Genomic DNA, 27,760 nt, shown 5'->3' with positions numbered 1-27,760 from the left:
AATGTGGGAAGAATGTTTGCCTCATGTTGAGTTTTCTTATAATCGTTCACAACATTCTACTACTAAGAAGTGCCCTTTTGAGATTGTTTATGGCCTTCTGCCCCATACTCCAATTGATCTTTTGCCCCTCCCAACTTCAGAGAGAGTGAACTTTGATGCAAAACAGCGCGCTGAATTGATGTTAAAACTGCATGAGACCACTAAGGAGAACATAGAGCGCATGAATATTAAGTATAAACTTGCTGGGAGCAAAGGAAAGAAACATGTTACTTTTGAACCTGGTGATTTGGTTTGGTTGCATTTGAGAAAGGATAGGTGCCATGAGCTGTTTCCTTATCATCTTGTTCTTGCTTGTTCTTCGATTGCTTACAGGTTCAAGGTTGTTCTTGGCACGGCAAGAACAGCAACAACGTGGAGTCGGTGTACCGGTTGCTAAGGCGCAGCACCCCTGTGGTAGTTGTAGTCGGACCGCCAACGTCGTGCCCTCCCCCAAATCGAAGTTTATCCTCCTCTCATCAAAAGATCGGGAACCCCCGTTGCTGCATCACCTCTACCACCCCTGCCATACCCAATTTCCGAGCTCATCAATGGCGTTGATGGCGCCCGAGCTCATCGACATCTTGTGACCCTATAAGTAGGACCCCAATCCCTTCCTTGTCCATCATCGATCATCACCAACCATAACCCCACAACCCCAAAGCTCTGCTTTACCAATCCATCTCATCAACCATCCTCGCCCGCCGGTCGAACACCTTGTGCGCGAGCGACTTCACACCACTCCATCCACCCTCTACCCTAACCAACCCATAGAACACCTATATTCAACCATGTTCTAGCATACTAAAGCCTAACCGAAGCTCTGCGTCGACACCTCGTCACACCGAGCCGAGCACTGCCGCCCCTGCTCTGCTCTGTTCTTCGCTGCCGAGAGGTTTTTCCGGTCGCAATCCGTCGTTTCAACCTATCTCGGTGAGTTCTTCCATTTTAACCATCGACATACTCCTTAGATTCCATTTTCGTAATTGGTTAGCACTAACATCACCCTCTTGACTGCCGACGTGAGCTCGACCACCGCCAATGGAGGCGCAAGTCAGCAAGTATCTTCCATACCTTGCCGAACGTCGGCAAGCTACTTAAATCCTTCTAGACACCTCATAGATGCTCTAGGAACCTTCCCTGAGCCATGCCTAACTCTCACCACCCCGATCACCTTCTCAGCTCATCCATGTCACCGCCACCCTAGCCGCTAGGTTACTCACACACCAAATTAACCCCTCCGGCGCCGCTCGCCGTCGCCGGGGAACCCTATCTACCTCCCCTCCTCGGCCGCAACACCTTTCCCCCTTTATTACTGCCATAATCCCTAACCCTAGCGCCGCCGGCCGTAAATGGGGAACAGTTGGAGGTTGAAGAAGAGAAGAGAGGGAGAGACTGATCGGTGGGACCCACACACAATACCATTTAACATTTAATTTGATTTTCAAACTTTAGAAGCCCATATATTTTAAAATATAGATTCATTTCCAGTGAAACTTGAACCAAAATTCTTCTAAAATCATTCTCTATCTTTTGAGACCACTTTTGCTATTTTTATATTTTATTTTATTTTTACCTATTTTTGGATTTTATTTGAATCCCTTTTGAATTTGAATTTTACATGTTTAACCCTTGGTCTTGAGGAATCTTATGACACATTAGATAATATCAGTCAATCTCAGGACATCGAGCAAGGCAAGTTACTATACACATTTTGATCGTTTAAGCCTATATTTTACAAGTTATTTATTTATAACCTTTCTACTCAATACTCTACTTTCACATGCATAATTCAACCATAGAAACCCAGATAATTTAGTATTGCTTATTTTGCTTACAATCTGGTTAAAATGTTTTATACTTAGATTGGGACAGGACATACGAATTGGATGATTTCCGGATGGCTAGTACTGTCTCGATCGATATAAGTTGTCACCAGGTACTTATGTCAAACGAACGGGTGCGACCGCAGTTTCTAGAATGGGGACTGACCTAGTCATTATGTTAATTAGCAATGTGGTACCTCTGTATAGTGGCTCTTATTGTTAAGTCCTTGAGCAGGAGGCAACTGTCACACCCTGAAGTTCTTCTCCCAAGCCAAAATTGAATTTATAATTGGTCTCGAGAAAATACCGGTGTAAAAGCAAGAGTGAAACCCTAAATAAATTAATGCAAATAATAATCGGAATTGGCATGTGGAATTTTTCTTGAGCTCTACATGTCGAAATGTGCTAACAAGATTTTTAGTGGAATTTTCATAGCTCTAGAAATAATTTTAACCAATCAAAAATGAGCACAAGCAATATTTAATCCCAAGAAAATTCATTTCCTCCTTTTTCTTTTTCTTTTTCCCCTTATTCTTTTTCGAATGGGCCGCCGGCCCATTCTCTTCCTCCTCCCCCTCCCCGCTGGGCCGACCGAAGGCCACGACCCAGCTGAGCCGGCCGCCCGAGCCCCTCCTCTCTCCCGGGGTCACCGACAGGTGGGGCCCACCTGTCGGGCCCGTCTCCCACCTCCAGCCGCGCCGCCGCATCCCGCAACCGCCGCCACCCCTCGCTCCCACGTCTCCTAGGCCACGTCGCCCACGTCGCCGCTCATGCCCGCCTTCCCCGCGCCCACTCCCTCTCTCTCCCGCCCGCGCCCGCGCTCGAGACGGCCGGGATTCAATTTTTGAATCCCGCCTCTCTCTCCTCCCCACCTCTCCCCACTCCGCCGGCAAAATCGCGGTCACCCCGGCCACGATCGACCCCCGCGGGCCTATATAAAGGTTCCCCGTTCCCTCCTCTCTCTTTTTCGTTTTGCAACCATCCGTTCACGTGCCCTCCATCGCCCTAGCGCCGTCGTCCTCTTTTCCGCCGCCGCCGACACCGCTCCGGCCGCCGCTACCGTCGCAAGCCGCTGCGCCGAGCCGCGCCGTAGACGTCGTCGCGTTCGCCGTCGTGCGGGCCACCTCGTCCACCCCTCTCCTGTCAGATTCCGCCGCCGGAACTCACTCCGCGCCGTGCGCCGGTGAGCACTGCCATGGCCGCCGCCTTCGGCCGGCGTCCTCGCCCTCTTCCATTTTCCTCTCCATCTCTAACCCCTTGCACCGTGTTCGCTAGGTGGTTCCGGAGCTTGTCCTGTCGCCGTCATCGCCCTCCGTCGCTTGCCGTCGTCAATCGCCGTCGGTGAGACACCTCCTCCCCTCTCCCCTTCCTCTCTCTCTCTCCCGCGCCACTTAGCCGCCGCGCCACCACCTAGCCGCTTAGCCGCCACTATCGCCGTCCGCGCCGTCGCACCGCCGCCGCTCATCACGCCGCCATCGGTCGCCGCCGTCTGCCGCCGCCGCCCCGCGTTAGCGCCGCCGTGCGCCATGGCCGCCGGGCCGGCTTGAGCCGCCCGAGCGCGCCGGCCGCGTGCTCCCCGCCGCCATCCGATCTACCCTCGGGTAGATCGGGGCCGTCGGTTCGGCCGCCCGCGTGGCGTGCCACATGGCTGCCACGTGTGCGCCACGTCGGCGCCACGTGGTGCGCCGCCTCCTTCCCCGGTCCGTGGACCCGGTCCACCGTGGACCGCCACCCGAGTCACTGCCATGTGGGGCCCGCATGTCGGCGCCGTCCCTCCCTTGTTGACGTCAGCCCTGGGATATATTGCGCAATAAATCAATTAAGGATTTTTCTGTTTAAAGTAAAAACACAGTGAATCTTCTAAAATTCATATCTAATTCATCCGAGCTTCGTTTAAGCCTATTCAAGTCGCAGTAAATCAAGAAAAATGCATAAAATCCATTAAAAATGCTTTTGTTCTCTGTTTCAGTAGTCTTATAGCCTGTTTGCATTGTTTGCTTTGTATGTCGCTTAGATTCCGGCTCTCCTGACGCTCCGGTGTACTTTGAAATAGTCGCCGAGGTTCCTCCAGCAGCAGAGCAAGGCAAGTCATGCTTGTCACTTGAACATGTTGATCCTATATTGCAAATGCTCTATCGTTTTCCTTTAAAAACTGCATCGTTTTATAATGTTACTATGGGATCTTTACCTACTGTTACAGCCATGCTATTTCTGTACCATGCTCCTTTGTTAGCTTGGGGATATAACATGACTAGATATTGGACTAGGGATTACTTAGCCATGCTTAGTTCAACTAACACACAATGGGGAAAATACATTATTGAGTTGATATCAGATTCTAGTAATAATGTTGGTTAATGCCACCGCTCCGGTGTTGGTTAATTAAAATATATTAAATGGTGGGTTGTGGGTGCATGGTTTTGATGGTCGCGCCCATAGCAATTAAGGACCGGTTCGCGGGATGCCCTGGAAGAACTTATCGTACTTACCACAAGCCATTGTGGGCAACGGCTGGGCTTGTAGTGTAGCTTTCCTCTAGATGACGCATCCAGGCAAGGGTGGGCGTGATGGAGCGGGACGGGCCCTGCGACGGCCTCTGTCCTTCCGGATTCACCTAGGCACGAGAGGGGACTGCCCGTTGCCCGCTGGGGACGGGGGTGAAACCTGAGGTGTGGTGTGCTTGGCTAGAGGGGGTTATGCGAAGGGTCCTGTCACGGCCTCTTTTCGGTATGTCGTGGTGGCATGTCAGCGCACGGTAACATGTCGTGGGGCTGTGTCTTGTGGGTACAGTTGTACACCTCTGATCAGAGTAAAACTATTCGAATAGCCGTGCCCGCGGTTACGGGCGGTCAACCAGATTCACCGTGATTAGTCTCACCCCTAGTTAGCTAATGAACTGGTGTAGTTCAGGTGGTTGGTTGGGCCTGTTGCAACGTGGTGTAGCGTTGGACAGTGATTGGTTAATACTGATTAATTACTACAACTGTTTTACTGCTTTGAACTACCGTCTTTAAATGCCCGCTTTATGCAAATGAACCTTTCTAGCCATACCTTGATTATACCCTGCATCATACCCCCTATTTTGGTATGACTTGCTGAGTACGGTGGTTGTACTCAGCCTTACTCTATTTTCCCCAAAACCCCGGAGTTTGAGTACGTGTCAGATGGTGGCTTCTCCGAGGAGTAGGCTTCGTCCGTGCCGTCGAGGATGCCTGTGGAGTGGTGTTCCCGCTGCAGTTCAAGTTAAGGCTTAGCTCCATTTATCTTTTAATTTTCCGCTGCATTTATGTAAGACTTTTATAATGTTTGTAAGACGTTGATCTGTATGTCAACTTTATCGTTTGTGTACCCCGGCCGGTCCTAGACGGGGGTTTTAATGCACATTCTGCTTGGAATTCTATTCGGGAATTTCTGGGCGTGACAAGTTGGTATCAGAGCCAACCTTGACCGTAGGACAATCCTTTTCATTGCATGTGTTCTTTGCAATTGGATTTGTTCCGGGAAAATTGGGATCTGTTCTTGTGGTTCAAGGGAAAAATCTTGGTCGCTCATTTAATGTGAGATTTGTCAAATTAGGTCAGTCTAGGGTTTTAGTAAAATTATTTGAAATTTATTCGACAGTCAGTCGGGATTTGATGGGAGGAATGCATTAGGTCCTAACTCAGGAATATGGGTTGCTAGGTATTTATGCTCTTATTATTATTATTAGTATGTATCTAATTTCTCATTATTTTATCGCTATGTAAGTCCGTCTTATTTATTCGCTCTCATGCAAAAATGATCTATTTGAGTTTTAATTGACAAAATTCTGCTCTCATTTGTTCATTTTAATTGAGTTTTTTTTACTGCTTTATTTAAATTGGATTTGAGCATGCATTGATCCTACCCCTTTGTCTTCTCTAGATGGCCGACCACCAACCCAACCACCGCGGAGACGGCATGGATGATTTTGTGGCTGAGTTGGCTCGCATGACCTTGGTGGTGGGCTACCCCAACGCGCCGGAGTACTCGACCGTTCCGCCGCTCAGTGGCGAGCTTCCCCACCGTGTTCGTCTGGAGGTTCATTGCTATTTGGGCACCAGCCTCGCTAACATGGTGGTTGAGGCATCTGGAGGCACCGCAGATCACGCCTATCAGGAGGCAGCATACCTAATGATGGCCAGGCTTCGTGATCACCACAGCTACATCTTCTGCAACACGGCGTACCGTTTCCACCCTCGCCGAGCAAGTGGCAACGATATCAGCACCTTCCGCCCGACAGTCGGCGAGAACGACACCACCTTCGGCCACATGTGCGCCGTGATGAGGGGAATGGACAGGATGCACTCTGACCTGCACAAGGCATCCAAAGCCTTGAATGATGGGAAGCTTGTGAGGATCATAGCTCTGAAGGATGAGATAGCACGCCTGAAGAAGGAGAACGCTCAGTTGAAGGGTCTCCCAGCGCCAGGAGGAGTCCGGATCCGCACCACGCCCCGCAAGTCGACGACTACACCCGTACGCATTCAGCTTGCACACAGGGACCCACCTCCTCCCGCAGTGTCACGCTATGAAAATCGCCTATTTTAAAAGCTTACAAGTTAAACACTAATAACCTAGGAAAAATTTCAACATAAAATTGAGCTAGATAAAATTTCATTAAATACTTTGCTTGTTTATCTATTTTCTAGATTTTTCTGGGAATTATTTGAGCAAGGAAAGTATTTTTAATAAATGAAACATCATTTCGCGAATTATTTTAATTGGAAAAGTTTTTAAAATCGTCTCCTAAGCCGTTGGGCTGATTTCAGCCCAACATCTCTCTCCCTCGCGCGCGTGCTGTGCAGCCCAAGCCGGCCCAAGTCGAGCTGCCCTTTTCTTTCCCTGTTCTGTTCTCAGTCCATCCGAAAGTCTAATTTGCTTCCCTTTGCACTGTTCATTTTCAACCTCAGGACAGCCGAACTGAGACCGAGTGGGCTCGGTTTTTCCCCTCCAAATCCGACCTCTCTTGTGTTTTCCTAAAATTAGTTGAGGGGAAATTATCTCCTCCTTATCCTCTTCCTTTCCCCTAAAGTCTCGGAGATTAATTTTGCCCGGATAAACCGAATCGAATTCGTTTTCGAGTTTATCTCTCCAAACTAACCCTCGGATTTTCCAGCTCAAATCCTCTCATTTGGAGTCCGATCTCTCTAGTCCAAGCCTATATAAAGCATCCCCTTGTCGTCCTCTTCCGTTTGCCTCAAGTCCCAAGCCGAGCCGTCGCCCGTAGCGCCGCCGCCGAGTAGCTCTAGCGCCGCCGCCGCCGACGCCGCTCCATCCGCGTGGCGCCGCCGCTAGCGTCGTCGCCGTCGCCGTCCGTCGCCGCCACCGGGTTCGCACGGTGGAGGAGCACCCCGTCCGCCCCTTCGCAGCTGCCAAAGACCACCGGAGCGCCGTCGCCGTCGGGGACCCGAGCCGAGCCGTCGTCGGACCTCGTCGCCGGCCGTCGTTCGTCGTCGTCCATCGTTGTTCTTTGCACGGTGAGTTCGCGTCGTCGTCCTCTTCGTGTTGGTGTCCTCGGATAGCCCGGCCGAGCTCACTATCACCGGTGGCAGCGTCGTCCAGTGCTAGGCCGGCGATGACGTCATCGTGACGTCATAAATCCTTTATTTAATTCGTAATAATTTTCTGTATTAGATGAAAATCGATTAAACTTCGGAAATTCATAACTAAATCATCGTAACTCGGATTCGAGTGGTTCAAGTTGCTAAATTCATCTAAAATCGAGATCTACATGTTAAAAATATCCACATATACTGTTTATGCTTATTTTTGTACTGTTTTGTTGATTTTGTTTATTTGCTTTAGTTTCCGACGTTCCGGAGGAGAGCGTTTACGTTGAGGAAGGTTCAGAAGCGTTTGCGGAAGCTTAAGGCAAGTCACACAGATCCCAAACAACCCTTTGAGCATGTTGAACCCGTTTAAAGCTAATGTTTTATTTCAACTTATGCATTATTTTCGAATGTCATCGGGTGGTGAGCCTTTCCCAATTAATTAATGGCCGAAAATGACTTTATTTTTCCTATGGGTTATAATTTGATTAGCTAGAACCTTATATATTGGTTTGGTTCAGCTAAATGCTATATGTATAATTGCTTAGCCATGCTTAGAAACATTAGCTCATTAATGGGATGAATCATACTACATTATTAATTATGGTTATATCTAATGGTAGCTCACGATGGTTAATCTTGTTATGATAATTAATTGATAATTAAAAGCTGATTAAAGGTGGGTTGTGAGCATATGGTTTTGATGGTTGTGCTCATGACAATTAAGGACCGATTCGCGAGCTACTGTTGTGAAACATTAATCGTGCCAACCACAAGCCAACGTGGGCAACGGCTTTACCTTTTGTATAGCATGGTTCATTACGGGGTGCCAGACTGTGAAGCGGCGAGAAGTCCGTAGGGGTCGCTGGGGAGTCCATTGCCTCTGGTTTTGAGGGGGAGATTATGATCCAGGAATGGCGCACTGTGGTGAGTTGTGTTGTGTGAGAGGTATTGTCACGGTTCCTTTCCAAGGTATCGTGGTGGTATCGAGGCGCATGGTAACATATTGTGGAGCTGTATCTTGTGGGTATAGTGGTACATCTCTGGCCAGAGTAAAACTATTCGAATAGCCGTGCCCGCGATTATGGGTGAGTTTAACAATGTTTTTCGTGATTAGTATCGCACTACTCATTAATGATAATACTGTGATAATTAATTTGACTCTTGGTTTGGAATGGTATATTCCTGGTATGGAGGTTTGATCTGTACAACCGGGGTTGGTTGTTCAGATGAGGTTGGGCCTATGCAACACGGGTGTGTTGTATAGTGTTTATTTAATATTGCTTAATTACTCAACTGTTTTACTATTCTCAAATGTTTATTAATTGTTGTTGATGCAAATAAGCTATATAATGTCATCCTTTGTTATCCTATGCACTTGCATATTTGCTGTGTGGCTTTTTAAGTATGTCATATGCTCATTCTTGCAATATTCATTCATCAGAGGAGGAGTACTTCAATGAAGGTGATGATCAGGAGGATTAGGCTTTGTTCGGGTCAAGTTGCTTGTGGAGTGGAGTCGCCATAGCTGTTTAGTCTTTTGTTTTTATTTCCGCTGCGTAGAATTTTATTCTTTCGAGAGGAATTGTCCACCTCTGTAATAATTATTTAATTTGCGAATATTAATTAATTGTTTAATAGTACTCTATTATCAATTTGTTATTGTGTGCCTCGGCTGATTCCTGGACGAGGATTTAACACACATGTAAGCGTTTGGAATTTTGGATAGAAATTCCAGGCGTGACACGTAGCTCCTCCAGCACCTCCCGCAGTTCCCGCAGCGCTCGCAGCTCCAGCTCCGGTTCCGGCTCCCGTTCCAGTGTCAGCTCCGGCGTCCGCTCTCTCCTTCTCTCCAGCGTCAGCCGCCAGGGGTCCAGCCAGTGGCAACGGAGGTTGGTTGCCTGCTACTCCCAGTGGCAGCCGCGACCACAGCAGCAGCAGTTCCAGTAGCTCCGAGCCGGACAGCGGCAAGACGTATCTGCCAGACTCCAGGAGCCGCTCAGAGGGACCCGGCGACGAGCAGGAGGACGCCTTCTACTCCACCAACCGCAGGAGCCGTTCCGAGCATTAGGCTCGTTTTCCCTTAGTTTATCGACTGCTTAGTAATTGCCTGTTAGTTTGTGTGTCTAGGTTTGTTCGCTTGTGGGTCAGTCGACGGTCGACATCATGTGCCTATGATGTGGCTGTCTTAATAAGGATTTTGCTTGCTGTTTTAAGTGTTTTAATTCAGATCAGAACAATTGCAGTTTAAATTCCTCTATAATAAAGCTTAGTTCCTGAGCATCTGTTTTTCTTCTTTTCCACCCCCTCCGTCTGCTCTTCCTTCAGATGGTCAACATCAGGAATGGCAGCCGCGCAGCCGGTGAGGGCAGCAATGGCGAAGAGCACACCGACAGTGGATATCCCAACAGCGCCTCTGGCAATGGTCCGCCACCGCTCCCAGAGAACCCGACGCTTGCACAAGTGATGGCCCATCAGACTCAGATGATGGCGGCCATGATGCAGCAGATGCTGCAGCAGCACCAGCAGATGCACCAGAGGATGTAGCAGCAAGTCGAACAGTAGCAGCAGCAGTTTGGTCCCCCTCCCCCTCAGTCCAAGCTGCCGAAGTTTCTACGCGTCAGGCCACCCACCTTCTCTAGCACCACCAACCCCATGGAGGCGAATGATTGGTCCATGCCATAGAGAAGAAGCTCAATCTTCTGCAGTGCAATGATCAGAAGAAGGTCACCTACGCCACACACCAGCTCCAGGGTCCCTCGTCAGCTTGGTGGGACAATCACATGGCTACCCGTCCGCCAGGTACGGAGGTCACTTGGGCGGAGTTCTGTCGCAGCTTCAGGAAGGCACAGGTGCCAGACGGGGTCGTGGCACAAAAGAAGAGAGAATTCTAGGCACTCCACCAGGGCAACAGGGCAGTAACTGAGTACCTCCATGAGTTCAATCGCCAAGCGCGATATGCACCGGAGGATGTCCGCACTGACGCGGAGAAGCAGGAGAAGTTCCTAGCAGGCCTGGATGACGAGCTGACCAACCAGTTGATCTCTAGGGATTACGCTGACTTCGAGAAGCTGGTAGACAAGGCAATCCGCCAGGAGGATCAGCGCAACAAAATGGACAGGAAGAGAAAGGCAGCGCAGTTCCGGTCCAACCAAGGAAGTCACCAGCGACCGCGCTTCACTCCCGGACAGCAGGGTGGACCTACCACCATGATTGTCCACCAGTATCGCCCGTTCAACTCAAGTAGCTTCCACCAGGTCGCCAGTGGCAGCCAGAACCACCCGGGAGGTCAGCCCAACCGCAGTGCAGCTCCGCGCCCACCAATGGCCACAGCACAGGCAGCTCCATCAGTCCAAGCCAAGAAGGAGACTGGAGTAAAGCCAGGGTCCTGCTTCAACTGTGGCGAGCATGGCCACTTTGCTGACAAGTGCCCGAAGCTAAGGCGTGCTGGGCCAAGGTTTGCCCAAGCTCGTGTCAACCACGCGTCCGCGGAAGAGGCGCAAGCAGCACTAGAGGTCGTACTGGGTACGTTTCCTGTCAACTCAATTTATGCAACAGTACTTTTCGATTCTGGTGCAACGCATTCATTCATTTCAAAGAAGTTTATTGGGGAACATGGGCTAATAAGAGAAGAGCTTAGTACACCAATACGGGTTCATACCCCCGGGAATAGTTCCACCTCGGTTTAATTCAGCCCTTCTGTAACAATAGAAATCCAAATATCACCATTTCTAGCCAACCTCGTCCTTCTCGAATCCAAAGACCTAGATGTCATTCTTGGGATGGATTGGCTGACCAAGTTCAAGGGTATCATTGATTGTGCGAATCGCACGGTCACCTTGACCAATGAGAGAGGGGAAACAGTGGTGTACAAGTCACCAGTCGCACTGAAGCAGGGAATCTCCTTAAATCAGATTGAGGTGGAGAATTCGGTGGTCACCGCGGAGAAAAGTTCGAGGAAATTGGAAGATATCCCCATAGTCTGCGAGTATTCAGAGGTGTTCCCTGAGGACCTCACTACCATGCCACCCAAGAGAGAGATTGAATTCCGGATTGATTTGGCACCGGGGACTGCTCCAATTTACAAGAGACCGTACAGAATGGCAGCCAATGAGCTGGCAGAGGTCAAGAAGCAGGTTGATGAGCAACTGCAGAAAGGGTACATTCGACCAAGTACTTCACCTTGGGGTGCTCCGGTCATTTTTGTGGAGAAGAAGGACAAGACGAAGAGAATGTGCGTCGATTATCGCGCACTCAATGAGGTCACAATCAAGAACAAATACCCTTTGCCACGGATTGATGATCTGTTTGATCAGCTGAAAGGAGCCAAGGTGTTTTCCAAAATAGACCTACGATCAGGTTACCACCAGTTGAGGATTCGGGAAGAGGATATTCCCAAGACAGCTTTCACCACTCGGTATGGGTTGTATGAGTGCACGGTTATGTCTTTTGGACTTACCAATGCACCTGCATTCTTCATGAATCTGATGAGCAAAGTGTTTATGGAGTTTCTTGACAAGTTTGTCATGGTGTTCATTGACGACATACTTATCTATTCAAAGTCCGAAGAAGAACATGAGCAACATCTCCGTCTGGTACTCGAGAAGTTGAAGGAGCACCAGTTATATGCCAAGTTCAGTAAGTGTGACTTCTGGTTGTCGGAAGTCAAATTTCTGGGTCACGTCATTACTGCTCAAGGTGTGGCAGTGGATCCATCGAATGTGGAGTCAGTTACCAAGTGGACCCCACCTAAGACAGTGTCACAGATTCGGAGTTTCCTTGGACGTGCGGGTTATTACCGTCGGTTCATTGAAAATTTTTCCAGGATTGCCAGACCTATGACTCAGTTGCTTAAGAAAGACGAGAAATTCAAGTGGACAGCCGAGTGTGACAAGGGTTTTGAGGAGCTCAAGAAGAAATTAGTGTCTGCTCTAGTTCTGAATTTGCCCGACCAGACGAAAGACTTCCAAGTCTATTGCGACGCGTCTCGTCATGGGCTTGGATGCATTCTAATGAGGGCAGAGTGGTCGCTTATGCCTCACGGCAGTTGCGTCTGCATGAAGGAAACTATCCAACACATGACCTGGAATTGGCAGCGGTGGTTCACGCCTTAAAAATCTGGAGGCATTACCTGATTGGCGATCGCTGTGAAGTATATACGGAACACAAGAGTTTGAAATATATCTTCACCCAACCTGACCTGAATCTCCGACAGCGAAGATGGTTGGAGTTAATCAAAGATTATGACATGAGCATTCACTACCATCCGGGCAAAGCCAATGTGGTGGCAGATGCATTGAGCAGGAAGAGCTACTGCAATGCTTTGTGCACTGAGGGCATGTGTAAGGAATTGCAGCAGGAGCTTAAACATCTCAACTTGGGAATCGTAGAACACGGGTTTGTGGCTGCTCTAGAGGCACGGCCTACGCTCGTGGATCAAGTCAGAGCAGCTCATGTAAATATCCTGAGATAGCTGAACTGAAAAAGAATATGAGGGTCGGAAAAGCCCGGGATTTCCACGAAGATGAACATGGCACAATCTGGTTGGGAGAAAGATTGTGCGTACCTGATGACAAAGAGCTGAAAGATCTGATACTCACCGAGGCTCACCAGACTCAGTACTCCATTCATCCAGGTAGTACCAAGATGTACCAAGATCTCAAAGAGAAATTTTGGTGGGCCAGTATGAGAAGAGAAATCGCTGAATTCGTCGCACTCTGCGATGTTTGTCAGCGAGTCAAAGCAGAACATAAGAGGCCCGCAGGACTGCTTCAACCTCTTCAGATCCCGGAATGGAAATGGGAAGAGATTGGGATGGATTTCATCACAGGTTTGCCCAGGACATCATCTAGCCACGATTCAATTTGGGTAGTCATGGATCGACTCACCAAAGTTGCTCATTTCATACCAGTGCACGCTACTTATACAGGCAAAAGGTTGGTAGAGCTCTATCTCTCAAGAATCATGTGTTTGGATGGAGTACCCAAAAAGATAGTATCTGATCGAGGGAGGTAGTTCACCTCAAAATTTTGGCAGAAGTTGCAAGAAGAATTGGGTACCCGTTTGAATTTCAGCACAGCTTACCATCCGTTGACAGATGGCCAGACCGAGAGCGTCAATCAGATTTTGGAGGATATGTTGCGAGCCTGTGCGCTTGATTTTGGAGGAGCTTGGGATAAAAGTCTGCCTTATGCGGAGTTCTCCTACAACAACAATTACCAGGCTAGTCTGCAAATGGCACCGTTCGAAGCGTTGTATGGCCGGAAGTGCCGCACACCTCTCTTCTGGGATCAAACAGGCAAACGTCAACTGTTTGGAACAGAAGTGCTAACGGAAGCAGAGGAGAAAGTCAGAACCATCAGAGAGAGGCTGAGAATTGCACAATCTCGACAGAAGAGCTACGCAGACAACCGCCGAAGGGAGCTCACTTTTGAAGCAGGGGATTATGTGTACCTTCGTGTTACTCCGCTCCGGGGAGTACACCGTTTCTAGATGAAAGGCAAGTTGGCACCACGCTTCGTGGGACCATACAAAATTTTTGAACGAAGAGGAGAAGTTGCCTATCAGCTAGAACTTCCATCCAACATGGTCGGTATCCATGACGTATTCCACGTGTCCCAGTTAAAGAAGTGTTTGACGGTACCCGAAGAACAAGCCGATTCGGAACACATTGACATTCAAGAAGATCTGACATATGTGGAGAAGCCAGTTCACATCCTTGAGACCAGTGAAAGGAGGACTAGGAACAAGGTCACCAGGTTCTGCAGGGTTCAGTGGAGCCACCACTCAGAAGAAGAAGCAACCTGGGAAAAGGAAGATGAGTTGAAGGCCGCCCATCCGCACCTCTTCACCAGCTCTTCCGAATCTCGGGGTCGAGATTCCGTTTAAGGGGGTAGGTTTGTCACACCCTGAAGTTCTTCTCCCAAGCCAAAATTGAATTTACAATTGGTCTCGAGAAAATACCGGTGTAAAAGCAAGAGTGAAACCCTAAATAAATTAATGCAAATAATAATCGGAATTGGCATGTGGAGTTTTTCTTGAGTTCTACATGTCGAAATGTGCTAACAAGATTTTTAGTGGAATTTTCAGAGCTCTAGAAATAATTTTAACCAATTAAAAATGAGCACAAGCAATATTTAATCCCAGGAAAATTCATTTCCTCCTTTTTCTTTTTCTTTTTCGAATGGGCCGCCGGCCCATTCTCTTCCTCCTCCCCATCCCTGCTAGGCCGGCCGAAGGCCACGGCCCAGCTAAGCCGGCCGCCCGAGCCCCTCCTCTCTCCCGGGGTCGCCGACAGGTGGGGCCCACCTATCGGGCCCGTCTCCCACCTCCAATCAGTGCCGCCGCCCCTCGCTCCTACGTCTCCCGGGCCACATCGCCCACGTCGCTGCTCGCGCCCGCCTTCCCCGCGCCCACTCCCTCTCTCTCCCTCCCGCGCCCGCACTCGAGACGGCCGGGATTCAATTTTTGAATCCCACCTCTCTCTCCTCCCCACCTCTCCCCACTCCGCTGGCGAAATCGCGGTCACCCCGGCCACGATCGACCCCTGTGGGCCTATATAAAGGTTCCCCATTCCCTCCTCTCTTTTTCGTTTTGCAACCATCCGTTCCCGTGCCCTCCATAGCCCTAGCACCGTCGCCCTCTTTTCCGCCGCCGCCGCCACCGCTCTGGCCGCCGCTAGCCGTCTCTAGCCGCTGCACCGAGCCACGCCGTAGACGCCATCGCGTTCGCCGTCGTGCGGGCCACCCTATCCACCCCTCTCCTGTCGGATTCCGCCGCTGGAACCCACTCCGCGCCGTGCGCCACCGCCATGGCCGCCGCCTTCGGCCGGCGTCCTCGCCTCTTCCATCTTCCTCTCCCTCTCTAACCCCTTTCACCGTGTTCGCTAGGTGGTTCAGGAGCTCGTCCCGTCGCCGGCATCGCCATCTGTCGCTCGCCGTCGTCAATCGCCGTCGGTGAGACACCTCCTCCCCTTCCTCTCTCTCTCTCTCTCTCTCTCTCCCGCACCGCTTAGCCGCTGCGCCGCCGCCTAGCCACTTAGCCGCCGCTAGCGCCGCCCGCGCTGTCGCGCCGCCGCCGCTAGCCGTCGGTCGCCGTCGTCTGCCACCGCCGCCCCGCGGTAGCGCCGCCGTGCGCCATGGCCGCCGGGCCGGCTTGAGCCGCCCGTGCGCGCCGAACGTGCGCTCCCCTCCGCCATCTGATCTACCCTCGGGTAGATCGGGGCCGTCGGTTCGGCCACCCGCGTGGCGTGCCACGTGGCCGCCACGTGTGCGCCACGTCGGCGCCACGTCAGCGCCACGTGGTGCGCTGCCTCCTTCCGCGGTCCGTGGACCCGGTCCACCGCGGACCGCCACCCGAGTCACTGCCATGTGGGGCCCGCATGTTGGCGCCGCCCCCCTTTGTTGACGTCAGCCCTGGGATATATTGCGCAATAAATCAATTAAGGATTTTTTCTGTTTGTAGTAAAAACACAGTGAATCTTCTAAAATTCATATCTAATTCATCCGAGCTCCGTTTAAGCCCATTCAAGTCTCAGTAAATCAAGAAAAATGCATAGAATCCATTAAAAATGATTTTGTTCTCTGTTTCAGTAGTCTTATAGCATGTTTGTATTGTTTGCTTTGTATGTCGCTTAGATTCCGGCTCTCCTCACGCTCCGGTGTACTTTGAAATAGTCGCCGAGGTTCCTCCAGCAGCAGAGCGAGGCAAGTCATGCTTGTCACTTGAACATGTTGATCCTATATTGCAAATGCTCTATCGTTTTCCTTTAAAAACTGCATCGTTTTATAATGTTACTATGGGATCTTTACCTACTGTTACAGCCATGCTATTTTTGTACCATGCTCCTTTGTTAGCTTGGGGATATAACATGACTAGATATTGGACTAGGGATTGCTTAGCCATGCTTAGTTCAACTAACACACAATGGGGAAAATACATTATTGAGTTGATATCAGATTCTAGTAATAATGTTGGTTAATGCCACCGCTCCGGTGTTGGTTAATTAAAATATATTAAATGGTGGGTTGTGGGTGCATGGTTTTGATGGTCGCGCCCATGGCAATTAAGGACCGGTTCATGGGATGCCCTAGAAGAACTTATCGTACTTACCACAAGCCATTGTGGGCAACGGCTGGGCTTGTAGTGTAGCTTTCCTCTAGTTGACGCATACAGGCAAGGGTGGGCATGATGGAGCGGGACGGGCCCTGCGACGGCCTCTGTCGCTTCCGGATTCACCTAGGCACGAGAGGGGACTGCCCGTTGCCCGCTGGGGATGGGGGTGAAACCTGAGGTGTGGTGTGCTTGGCTAGAGGGGGTTATGTGAAGGGTCCTGTCACGGCCTCTTTCCGGTATGTCGTGGTGGCATGTCAGTGCACGGTAACATGTCGTGGGGCTGTGTCTTGTGGGTACAGTTGTACACCTCTGATCAGAGTAAAACTATTCGAATAGCCGTGCCCGCGGTTACGGGCGGTCAACCAGATTCACCGTGATTAGTCTCACCCCTAGTTAGCTAATGAACTGGTGTAGTTCAGGTGGTTGGTTGGGCTTGTTGCAACGTGGTGTAGCGTTGGACAGTGATTGGTTAATACTGATTAATTACTACAACTGTTTTACTGCTTTGAACTACCGTCTTTAAATGCCCGCTTTATGCAAATGAACCTTTCTAGCCATACCTTGATTATACCCTGCATCATACCCCCTATTCCGGTATGACTTGCTGAGTACGGTGGTTGTACTCAGCCTTACTCTATTTTCCCCAAAACCCCAGAGTTTGAGTACATGTCAGATGGTGGCTTCTCCGAGGAGTAGGCTTCGTCCGTGCCGTCGAGGATGCCTGTGGAGTGGCGTTCCCGCTGCAGTTCAAGTCAAGGCTTAGCTCCATTTATCTTTTAATTTTCCGCTGCATTTATGTAAGACTTTTATAATGTTTGTAAGACGTGGATCTGTATGTCAACTTTGTCGTTTGTGTACCCCGGCTGGTCCTGGATGGGGGTTTTAATGCACATTCTGCTTAGAATTCTATTCGGGAATTTCTGGGCATGACAGCAACTATAGCCACGAAGGGCAATTTTTTCCATTACCATGTACAGGTAAATGGTCTATGATACTCGAGTATAATTATGATTATAATTCTAAACCCTGATTGAGATGACGTGTAATGGATAAGGCTTAACTCGGTGCTCAGTCTAGTCCTGAATAAAAGGACACGGATAGAGATGGATGAAGTCGTTGCGACGATGGATATCTCTGAGGCAAATGAAAGCTACACGAGCTACGGCTCGGCAGTCGAGATGTCTAGGCAAATGAAGGCTACACGGGCCGGTGTCCGTTAGTCGAGATGCCATGGCACTGGACTAGTACGCGGGTGGTCTCACCCCTATGTGTGTGGCGCACCCGGTCTAGGTCCTGTTGCTAGGGGCTCAATCCTAACCTGCCTGTCTCGGGATACCGGCCGTAGGCAGGGTTGGGTCGGTTCTTTTGTTCATGGCTAGGATGGGTGAAGGGTTATTGTGGGTATTTCTTAACGACATTGCTGGAAATATAATTCCCAACAATGGCGCAGAAATACTTCTGGTATATTATGTTTACAGAGTTCATCCGCAAGCGCACGGATATACCATTATAGCATTTCACCCAAGAGTATTCCAAGGGTATCGTATTTATTTTATCCTGTGGGAAGATCATGTAGAGAGAGCTTGACTAATAATTTATATATTACTTGTGATAATCATATTCTAAACAGGGGTTAAGATAATCCAAGGATAGAGTAACAGACAAGCATGAACTACTCATTCTCATAATAACTCATCTAAGCTAAGTGGAAAGAAAAGAGAAAGGAAATCTATTCCTATACTTCTATTATACATAGTATACATATATTCTAGTTAACTGATATACTAGCTAATACCCTATATCCGATGCCCTCTTGGTACTTCGAGAAGCCACCCCTGACTGCCGAGTTCCTTACGACAGCCCGTCATGACCATTCAACCGGGGCTAAATACGGAGGAATACCCTCCCCAGGAAATTAACTTAGGATTATATACCGGCGCGGAGGAATACCTGTACTGAGCTGTCACCATCAGCGGCCCACCTCTCATCTGCAATATATAACCTCAAATAATGATATCCCGTAATCTAGACACCACGTCTAAACTACCAGATACTACTCTAATATCATCGTCATGAGATAGAGTAATTGCATAAGCAAACATTATACCCGCACCAAAGCATCTCCCAAATAAGCTAGCCGTATATTCAGTGTAACATGAACATAATGTAAAATTGGCATTCATATACTCGGAAAGTGTTTCAATACCATAAATGTATAAAGAAGAGTATTCTAATAAAAGTACAATGCTTACAAAAGAAAAGAGAAGAGCTCTTCCGAAGGCTTCCGGACTTGATTTCTACTCTATTCCTATTCCACCAGCTAGATACTACTAAACTAAACTTGACAGAAATGAGAAAGCTATTGCTTGAGGTCTATGAGTGAAGTGAGAATGGCAACTCCTTATATAGCCTCACAATGACGGTTGTGACGGTTGGAATGGTCGGAAATACCCTCCAACCGTCATTGGGGGCTAATCCACACCGTCCAGGCGAAGCCTTGGATCGGATGGCGCTGAGGAGGGTTCGGCCGAACCTGGGGTCGGCCCAATCCAGCCCAATTTCGGCAGGCGGCCTCCTCTGTTGCTTCTATTCGCTGACTTGTCAATTTTGGCCCAATTCTTCGTATCAATTCTGAGTTCTTGGCCTATTCATACGTAAGTCTGGTTCTCGACATCGTCCGATTGATTTGTCATCTATGTTGATGTCGATTCTCCTCCACTTTATTGTCATTCTCTGCAAAAGGTTAATATACCTAATACTAGTGGAAGTTTATTATTCTAACAGATATATGCATTGCAAACATCACTAGTTCTCCTCTATTTTAGTAATATTGACGGTTGAAACTGATCGATAACGACCGTCAACAAAACCCCCCAAGCTTGAACCTTTGCTCGTCCCGAGTGAAGGACGAAAGGAAACAAAGACTTGGTTGTTGATCATGAGTTGCTACTATGCTGCATATCTCAAAGATATAGGTGCAAGGTATATGTACTCTCTCTCGGATTAAATAATCTTTGGCACGATGGCTTACCCTTACCCCTGATTCCCACGAGACACTGCTTCTCCTTGTCTTGGGTGGTTGAAAGACAGAACAGCAATTTAGAGTACCAATCACCCAATCTTTATTTAACTCTCATTCCGGAAGTTTTCAATGATTTTGCTAAAGAAAGCCAAGTTTCTCAAATGATTCGCTCAGTCTGTCTAAGTGTATCAATATGAATTCCTCACCAAATGTTGCCTTTTTGATTCCTACTCTAAGGTTTGGTATGTGGAGCTCGGTAGGGATCAAACATGGCATACTTGCATTCACATTTATTACTAAGTCAAAAACTTAGACTAAAGCAGATAACTAAACATACTCAAGATCAAGATCGTGCAAAATGTGTGTGTAGTATATGGTGGAAATGGTATATGAGGAAAGATAAAAGAAAAATGCTTCCCCTTTGTGCTTACTTTCTTCTCCCAAAATCCTTCTTTTATTGATTAGGAGAGAGCATAGCTACATATTTTTTTTTAACATCATGCTCATGCTTGATGGAGCATAACTTTATTTTTTTTATATTTTTTCATGACCATGCCTTTCCCTCCTTTTCTTTCTCTTTTTTTTTTCAAAAGGACTTTTCTCTTTAGGGGAAGAAAGCACATGAAAGCATGGAGAATTTATTTTGGTGGTAATATGGAAATGGAATGGAATATTGCTTAGCTCCCAGTGTAGGAGTTTAGCATGTGCATATATGTGGGTGTATGATCTTGATCATAGAGCATGAGAAGTAACTACACAAGTCACAAGAGTTTGACAAAGTTCATTGGAATGACAAGTAACCAAAATGTATATGGTTTAATCATGATAGCATATTTTTTGGCTCTGGTAGGAATTTATATCAAATGAGGAACTTTCAATTTTATCATTTTGAAAAACAAAACATCCGGAATTCAAGTCAAACTAGTATCAGGATCATAGCAACTCATATTACTATCTCATATCTCGCAACAACTTAGATTTAGATCAGCAAGTGCAGCCCATTTACCTCAGGTTCCCGGATAATTGTTGGCTACTTATATTTAACCTTTGAGAGAGCACTTACCAAGAACCCATATATCAGAGATATAAAACAGAGCAACTATTCATCATTTCAACAAAGAGAACTAGCTTGTCTTACCTAGCATGACTCAATCCTATCCTATCTTTTTGGTATTTTTCTATTTTGCAAATTTTTATGTTGTTTTCAAGTTTTGTAAGATGCAATTAGAAAGCAAATATGCAATTTGGAAAAGGAAATATGCAATTGGAAAGGGAAATATGCAATGTGATACAAGTTACCTCAGTGGGGGGAGAGATATCTCCCCCCAAGCTTGGCTTTCGCTCAGGGTCCTTGATGCGGATTGAACCCCTGAAAACGAAAGTACGCCTGAAGGTCATCGTGTTGTTGCTGCATCATATTGTTGATGTTGGCGAACTGAGCATCAGCAGATTGTTGCCATTCTTACGTTTGAGCTATGTGTTCCGTGAAGTTGTACTGGATCTCCCCTGTCTGCATATCAAGGGTGTCCATTCTCCTAGTGATTTCACCTAAGTCCCAACAAGAGGAACTCGAGCGCCATTCACTTGGAGATGGAGGCACACCACTTGATCTGGGAGGTTGATTGTCCCCCCATTGGATGTCATGAGGCGCATGCCACCGGTCCTCACTGGCACTTGCCCAGGTTGAGACTCCAATGCTATGGCGTGGAGCTTGGGTCCATCCGGGTGCATCCCCGGTTGGTGCCCAACCTGCCTCATACATCTGCACGGGTGTCAAGGATGATGAACTTTCTCGTTTCATCATTGTCATGTTGCGCGTCTCCCTGTATGTTCCACCTGCACGAGGTTTTTCTATGGTCTACAGGGGAATGGTTAGTTCATGGCAGTTGTACAAATGATACCCCGCATTTGGCAATGGGATTTCATTTGTACAACCGGGGAAAAAGTATACCAAAGATCCATCTATTCCATGTTTCAGAATATGCCCTTGCACTAGATAAGCCTCATCAATACGCGGACGAGCAGCTGAGATAAAAATAATTTGGTCGCTAATGACACCTAGCCCTTTTGCTATCCGAGTAATCAGAGAAGTGCACTCAACAGGAGCAGAGAACTTTATACTTTCTAACCATTGTCTTATCATACATTTCACAGGAACAATTTTGATCTTTCTAACCATGATGATAATCAATTCATCTCCCCTAATGGGTCTCATATCACCTCTAAGAAACAAAGTCATAGCAATCAATTTGTGCATGAGTCTAATTGTAGGATTATGGATATCATTTGTTCTAGATTTCTTGCAAATTGGAGCACCAGAAATATCTTCCCAAAACCTATTTGTCTCGAACCTAGAAATTCCTTTCTGGAGATCGATTTTACATGAATCGTGAAAACCAAGAAGTGTACTTAAGCCTTTCCATGTAAGTGTGAACTCCTTATGGAAAAACAAAACGAAATACCATATTCTATTTCTTTCAAAGTGCACAGAAATTGCAAAGTAAGCAAACGAGAACCAGGCTCATCTACCACAGCAAATCTCTGCCAACCAACCGCTTTCCAAATAGAACGAAATTCAACATCCATACCTATCTTTTTCAGCAGCTCCGGTGCGTGTCAGCATACTCCCGGTCGCTCAGCATATAGTAGACTTGTCTCTCCCGATCACTGACAAGGTCGAGGTCGGTGTCGTTCAGGAGTCGTCGCGGAACTTCGGCATCCTCCATCGAAACATCAGCTGATGAACGAGTACTAGACTCGTCATGATGACTTGATGAAGAGCCGGATCCCTTGAATAGACGAGACAGTCGCCTCCTCATTCTGTACAATGAAGCAAGAACGGACTAACTCGACGGGGGTTAGGAATGACAAGAGTTTCACCCGCCAGTTAGTTTCACCAAAGCAACTTGTATAAATGCAACTAAGTGATTTGAATTTGAGGGAAACTATCAAAGCTTGAATGAGCTTGAGAGCAAACTTTGGAGAGGGAATGAAAATGTGTTGAAATGGGGTACAGTCCCCTCTCCCGGCCGGTTAACATACCCGAATTCTAGGATTAAGAAATTTCCATCAAAACTAGTTGAAAGGAAAGTTCTTCAATTTTGTGAACCAAAAATTTCCATTTTAAATCTAGGTGAAGTTGATCTAACTCTTGCGTGAATAAAATTTTAGAATAAATTAAAACTTTTTCATCTTCAACCTAGGACTAGATGCAACTCAAGTGAAAGCATGGATACTTGCATAAAACATGTTTTGACTTGAGTCTTTCTTGTGCATTTAGATTTTTGGTTGGCATTGCATACTAGGACTCATGAGCATAAATAAAAGATAAAGTTTCACTAATCAAACCTACAACCACACTTGAGCAATAATTATAAAGACATGAAAATGAGGTTAAATAGTATCACTATAGATTAAGAGTAGTCTAAATAAATTTCTTACAACTATTTAGATGCATCTAAGATTTGGAAATGTCCATATAAAGAAAAGACCTTGCTAATTATCTAAAATAATTCGTGCAAGATAAAATTATGGAAAAATTCATGTAGGCTCTACTTAATACATGCAACTCACTGTAATTTTGGTATAATTTAATAACTAAATTTGATACCTAAAATAAATCGGTCAAACCAGTCAAACAGTAGGTTAATTATAATCCTTAATCGGCTAAAAACCTACCCTCAATAAATGTGCATTAAACTGCATGAAAGTGTATAGGGAAATAATTTATTCAAATATTAGGTTAATTATCATGAATAAATATAATTTTTGCAGAATTTATCTTCTCTTCTAAGCCTCTTAAAAATTCAAACTGGTTTCCAATGAGTCTATCTTCTCCTAATTTTTTGAACAATCTATCCATAATTTTTTAGTACAACCAAATAAAATGGAAACTAGGTACATTCATCTGCCTCCAATAAAATCCATGTGAACTCATATGCAATAAAAATTAATCTATAAATTAACAAAGAAGGGAGAAGAAATAAAATCAAGAAAAATTCCTGGAATTTGCCTGAGACCTGTGTCGGCTGTGCCCACCTGCTTCTGGACCCAAACTTCTCATCCTCACCTAATTTGCTCCGACCTGGGCCCACTTGACGGTGTCACAAGCTAGCTCCAACTCTGTGCATAACTTTTCCACCAATCTAAAGACCCACAATGAACGAGAGAGAGTGATCGGCTCTGGGCGTGCGCGACGCGTGGCCGAGACGTGGCAACGCCGAGCCGAGCCTCCTTCTCTTCCCAGCCACATCGCCCATCCTCACTCCTCACTCCAGTGCCGACCAAACCGAGAGAACAAGCTCTAGCTGCTTTCCTCGCCTTCGATCTCACCGCCGGCTGTGATGAAGACGACGCTCGTCCTCGCCTACGAGTCTTCGCCAACCCTATCTCTTCCACGTTCCATACTCACCTCACCATACGGAAAATTTCTCCTTTTGATTTCATCCTCTCTCGTGCAGCGGATCGACGGGAACGCCGACGTGCCCTCAAGAGCTCCAGAGCGCGCTCCAAACGTCGCTGTGGTGGCATCGTCGCCGTCGCCACCGATCTGGACCAAGCCGGGCCATGCCATCGCGCCATCGTCTTCGCCTCGTACTCCTCTCCATTTCCCCTCAAGAACCACGAAGAATGGTGCTACGAGTGTGGAGATCGGCCACCGTCTTCTTCACCTCCGGTTGCCGTCGCCATTGTCGTTTCCGCCTCCTCCGGTGAGCCATTGCTCGATTACTCGCGCACACACCATCTCTCTGGCCTCACTAACCTCATGGACACATTTGCACGATAGTTCTTGGTGCCGATTGAGCCGTCGCCGTTCACCCGGGAGGTTCTTGCCGTCGCCAAGCCGTTCTGCAAGCCACCGCTGCCGCCAAGACCACGGCAACCTTCGCTAGACTCATGGCGAGCATTCTTGAGGCTTTAGTGTCGCATTCATGCACTTTATTCATCTAGATCCAGCCCCTAAAGTCACATGCACCACCACCCGAAACCATCTTTCGCTCGGACCCGCCGCCGGCGCTACTCCGATGTCCACTAATCGAGAAAAGTAGAGGAATGGAATCGTGAGAGAGTTCTCTTCATTTTATATTTTTACCTCAACCCCAAACGAGCCACCAATCGCCTCCGGTGAACCTGAGATCGAGCTCAGCCATGGCTGCTCTGCCTCTGTAGAAGACGAGGACCTCATTTTGAGAATTTAAACAACTATAAGGTTTATTGTACAATCTTTCCACTCAATGACATATATATGGGCCTAGGACTGCGGATTGATTCTTAAAAACTGTAAGGGTCTTTCTGCATATTCGCAAATCACTGACAGTGGACCCCCTGGAGATAAAATCTGAGACTATACAAGAGAGAAACCTAGAACTTGTAAAATCCATATAAAATCAAATAAAGCTTATTTTGAGATGATTCAAATTTCTTTGAACTCACTAGATTATGAACTTTAAAGTTATGAAATAAAAACTTGCACTCACAGTACAAATTTAGCCTCTAAAATTCATCTAAGATAAATCATACATAAAGCATATACAAATTTATAAAATGCATACAAAATACATTTCAACTCATTTTAGAGCAAACTTAGTTTCTAAAGATCCACCAACATGTTCTCTAAAAACAAAGTGAAATAAAACATATACACACTTTACATCAAATGCCTCTAAAACTATTACCTTTAAAATGACTAGTTTTAGATTAGCTGAACTTTAGAAGTTTATATAAAATTCATCTCAGATCCTTTTTGAGTAAACACAAGTTCTATAGCATCATAGAGCTATGCACTTCAATGTTATGTATATTAATATAAAAAGTACGAGTTCATCCATAATTCTGCAATCCTTCGCGTGGGACCCACCTGGTCATCTGGCCCAAAGAAACAGCACCATATCTCGCGCACGAAAAAAAGGAAACTACTCATACGAAAAAAAAAGAACGGGAAAAAAAAAGAACGGGAACACGATCTAACCTCTGCAATCCCCACGCCGCCGCCTCCTCATTCCTTCCCGAACCGTCGCACATCGACGCTCCGCCGCTCCTCCATCCCCTCCCGCTCCATCGCGCCGCCGCAACGCCAGATTCATCGCCGCCTCATCGGCGCTGAGAGCGAGGGTATCGTTGCCCCTCCCCTCCCCATCAGTCGCCGCGCCACCGCCCCATCGATCTCCGCCCGGCCGCCACCAATCTCGCAGCGCCAACAGTCGCCGGGTCCCCGTCGCCACGCGCAGCTGTCGTTGAAGCGAGCGCCGTCGCATCGATCTCCTCCGCCCCTCTCTATCAGTCGTCGTGCCGTCGAAGCCATCTTCACCGACGCTGGCTCGATTGAGGCACAGCCCTTGCTGACCGACAGCGTCGCCCGCCGCTGACATCTTCACCATCACCGACCTCCTCCTCGGACCATCGCACCTCGTCATGGTTGGGGTCCTCTGTGTCCGCCCGTTGGATCACCACCACCGTGAGTTCGGAGTTTGTTTGTTTTTAGGGCTGTTCACTTTAATGCCATTTTCAACCTTACCAATTTTTGGTAAAGTTTACAAAAAAAAAAGTAGCTACATTTATTTTGCTGCCAAATTTTAGTAACTATATAAGAAATTCTACCAAAATTTTGGTAAATTTTGGCAAATTTTGGTAACTATGCCAAAATTTTGTTTTGGCATCAAAGTGAACAGGCCCTTTCCTTTGTTTTCGTCTGCTCAGGTGACCAGCTCTTCAAACGCTTCCTATTGCTATATCTGTGACATATTGATTGGTTTGGGCTTTAATAAACAAATGCAGGCAAAGAAAACTCTGGATTTTTCTGGTGCGTGTGAGGATTGCTTTGGCAAGAGCTTTGTTTATGAATCCAACCATCCTTTTGCTTGATGAGCCAACAAACCATCTTGGTGAGTCTTCTAAAGGAAATCTAAGGGAAATATGATAACTTTAGGAAAATATGATGACTTTGATTATTCAATTTGATTTAATCGACATATAAAATGGGATCTTAATGTACTGCTGCTCCCTCTTGCCTTTGTTATGAGCTTCTTTTCACATATGGATCTATCAGTACTCTAAGTATTATAAAATCAGTTCTAATCCATGTGGGGTATTACATGGGTAGATATGGCATGACGGAAGACGTGGATGTGGCTCTGGCGGTCGATTGGGTGGCAACGAGGATGAACCACAGCTGCGACTGCGCCCATGCACAACCACAACCAACTAGCTAAGGTACAACTACAAGTCCTGCGAGCAACTAACCACCATGACGCAATTCCGTTTGGGCGGTGCTCCATGTGGCTTTCCAGTAGATTTGATCCCCAAATTGATATGATGTAGCATCAAATGCTGTGAATACACTTTGTGAGTTTTGCCTTTGATCAAGACGAACTCCTGATTATAGCGTCCTAAGCCCCACATGGTGCGTGTCGGCATCCCTTTGTCAATTTCTAGGCCAAAAATTGGTGAAAGGTTTGTCAAGTGGTCTACTTTTGATTGGAAGCGTGGCTACTTAATTACTTATATCAATGTTGTTTATGTATGACTGATGCTCTACAGATACAGTTTGTGTTATCTAATATAACTATTTTTTTTCTTTTATTTTGGATAGATGTGGAAATGAAGCTTAGTAATTTTTATATTTTTGTTCTGTGAAGGAAATAGAAATAATACATGTTGTTTTTCACGATCATTTTGCATTGAAACTGAAATAAACTGACGACATCCTTTGTTTACATCAGACGACATCTTTCTAAAAGATTATTTGTTTATGTTGTTATTGCACTTGTCATACATGTTAGACTAAAATCAGGCCTCAAATTTTGACATCCAACTATTCGAAATCAATTGTTTTGTTTGTATAGCAATGAAGCCTATTCTCTTCAAAAAAAAAAAGGCATAAATATGCTGAAAATGAGCTTCTGCTAATCCTGACATAAAAAGGAGTTGCAGCGATGTTGGGGATTTGGTCCTTGAGCTCATGCATATTGCAAGAGGTACCTAATTTGAGTTTCAAAAGTGGATGGTGCAGCTGTTCCACTTGATTGGTTACTATCAGGTGTTTGGGGTCAAGTCTGTAGTTTGCAAGGAGTGAACCTCAGTGTCTGTTTGTTGCGGAGCCCTCCTCCACCGTCGTCCAGTCTGCTGCCCCCATTGCTGGTCGCGCCATCCAGTCCGCCACCCCCTACGCACCCTCGGACGCCATCTCCAAAAGG

The 27,760-nt window shown here is 47.0% G+C and overlaps 1 long non-coding RNA gene across 1 annotated transcript; it reads left to right on the top strand.

Moving 5' to 3' along the window:
* The first annotated feature begins 23,831 nt into the window (after nt 1-23,831).
* LOC4325233 (uncharacterized) lies at nt 23,832-27,146 on the top strand. Its single transcript, XR_003242483.2, has 3 exons — nt 23,832-24,277; nt 26,343-26,449; nt 26,668-27,146. It is a non-coding gene; the product is annotated as an uncharacterized lncRNA (long non-coding RNA).
* The last annotated feature ends 614 nt before the right edge of the window (nt 27,147-27,760 follow it).

Source organism: Oryza sativa, chromosome 1 (assembly GCF_034140825.1).
Source record: "Oryza sativa Japonica Group chromosome 1, ASM3414082v1".
NCBI lineage: Eukaryota > Viridiplantae > Streptophyta > Magnoliopsida > Poales > Poaceae > Oryza > Oryza sativa.
Note: the sequence above shows the minus strand (reverse complement) of the source record. Positions and strands in the feature narration are given on the sequence as shown.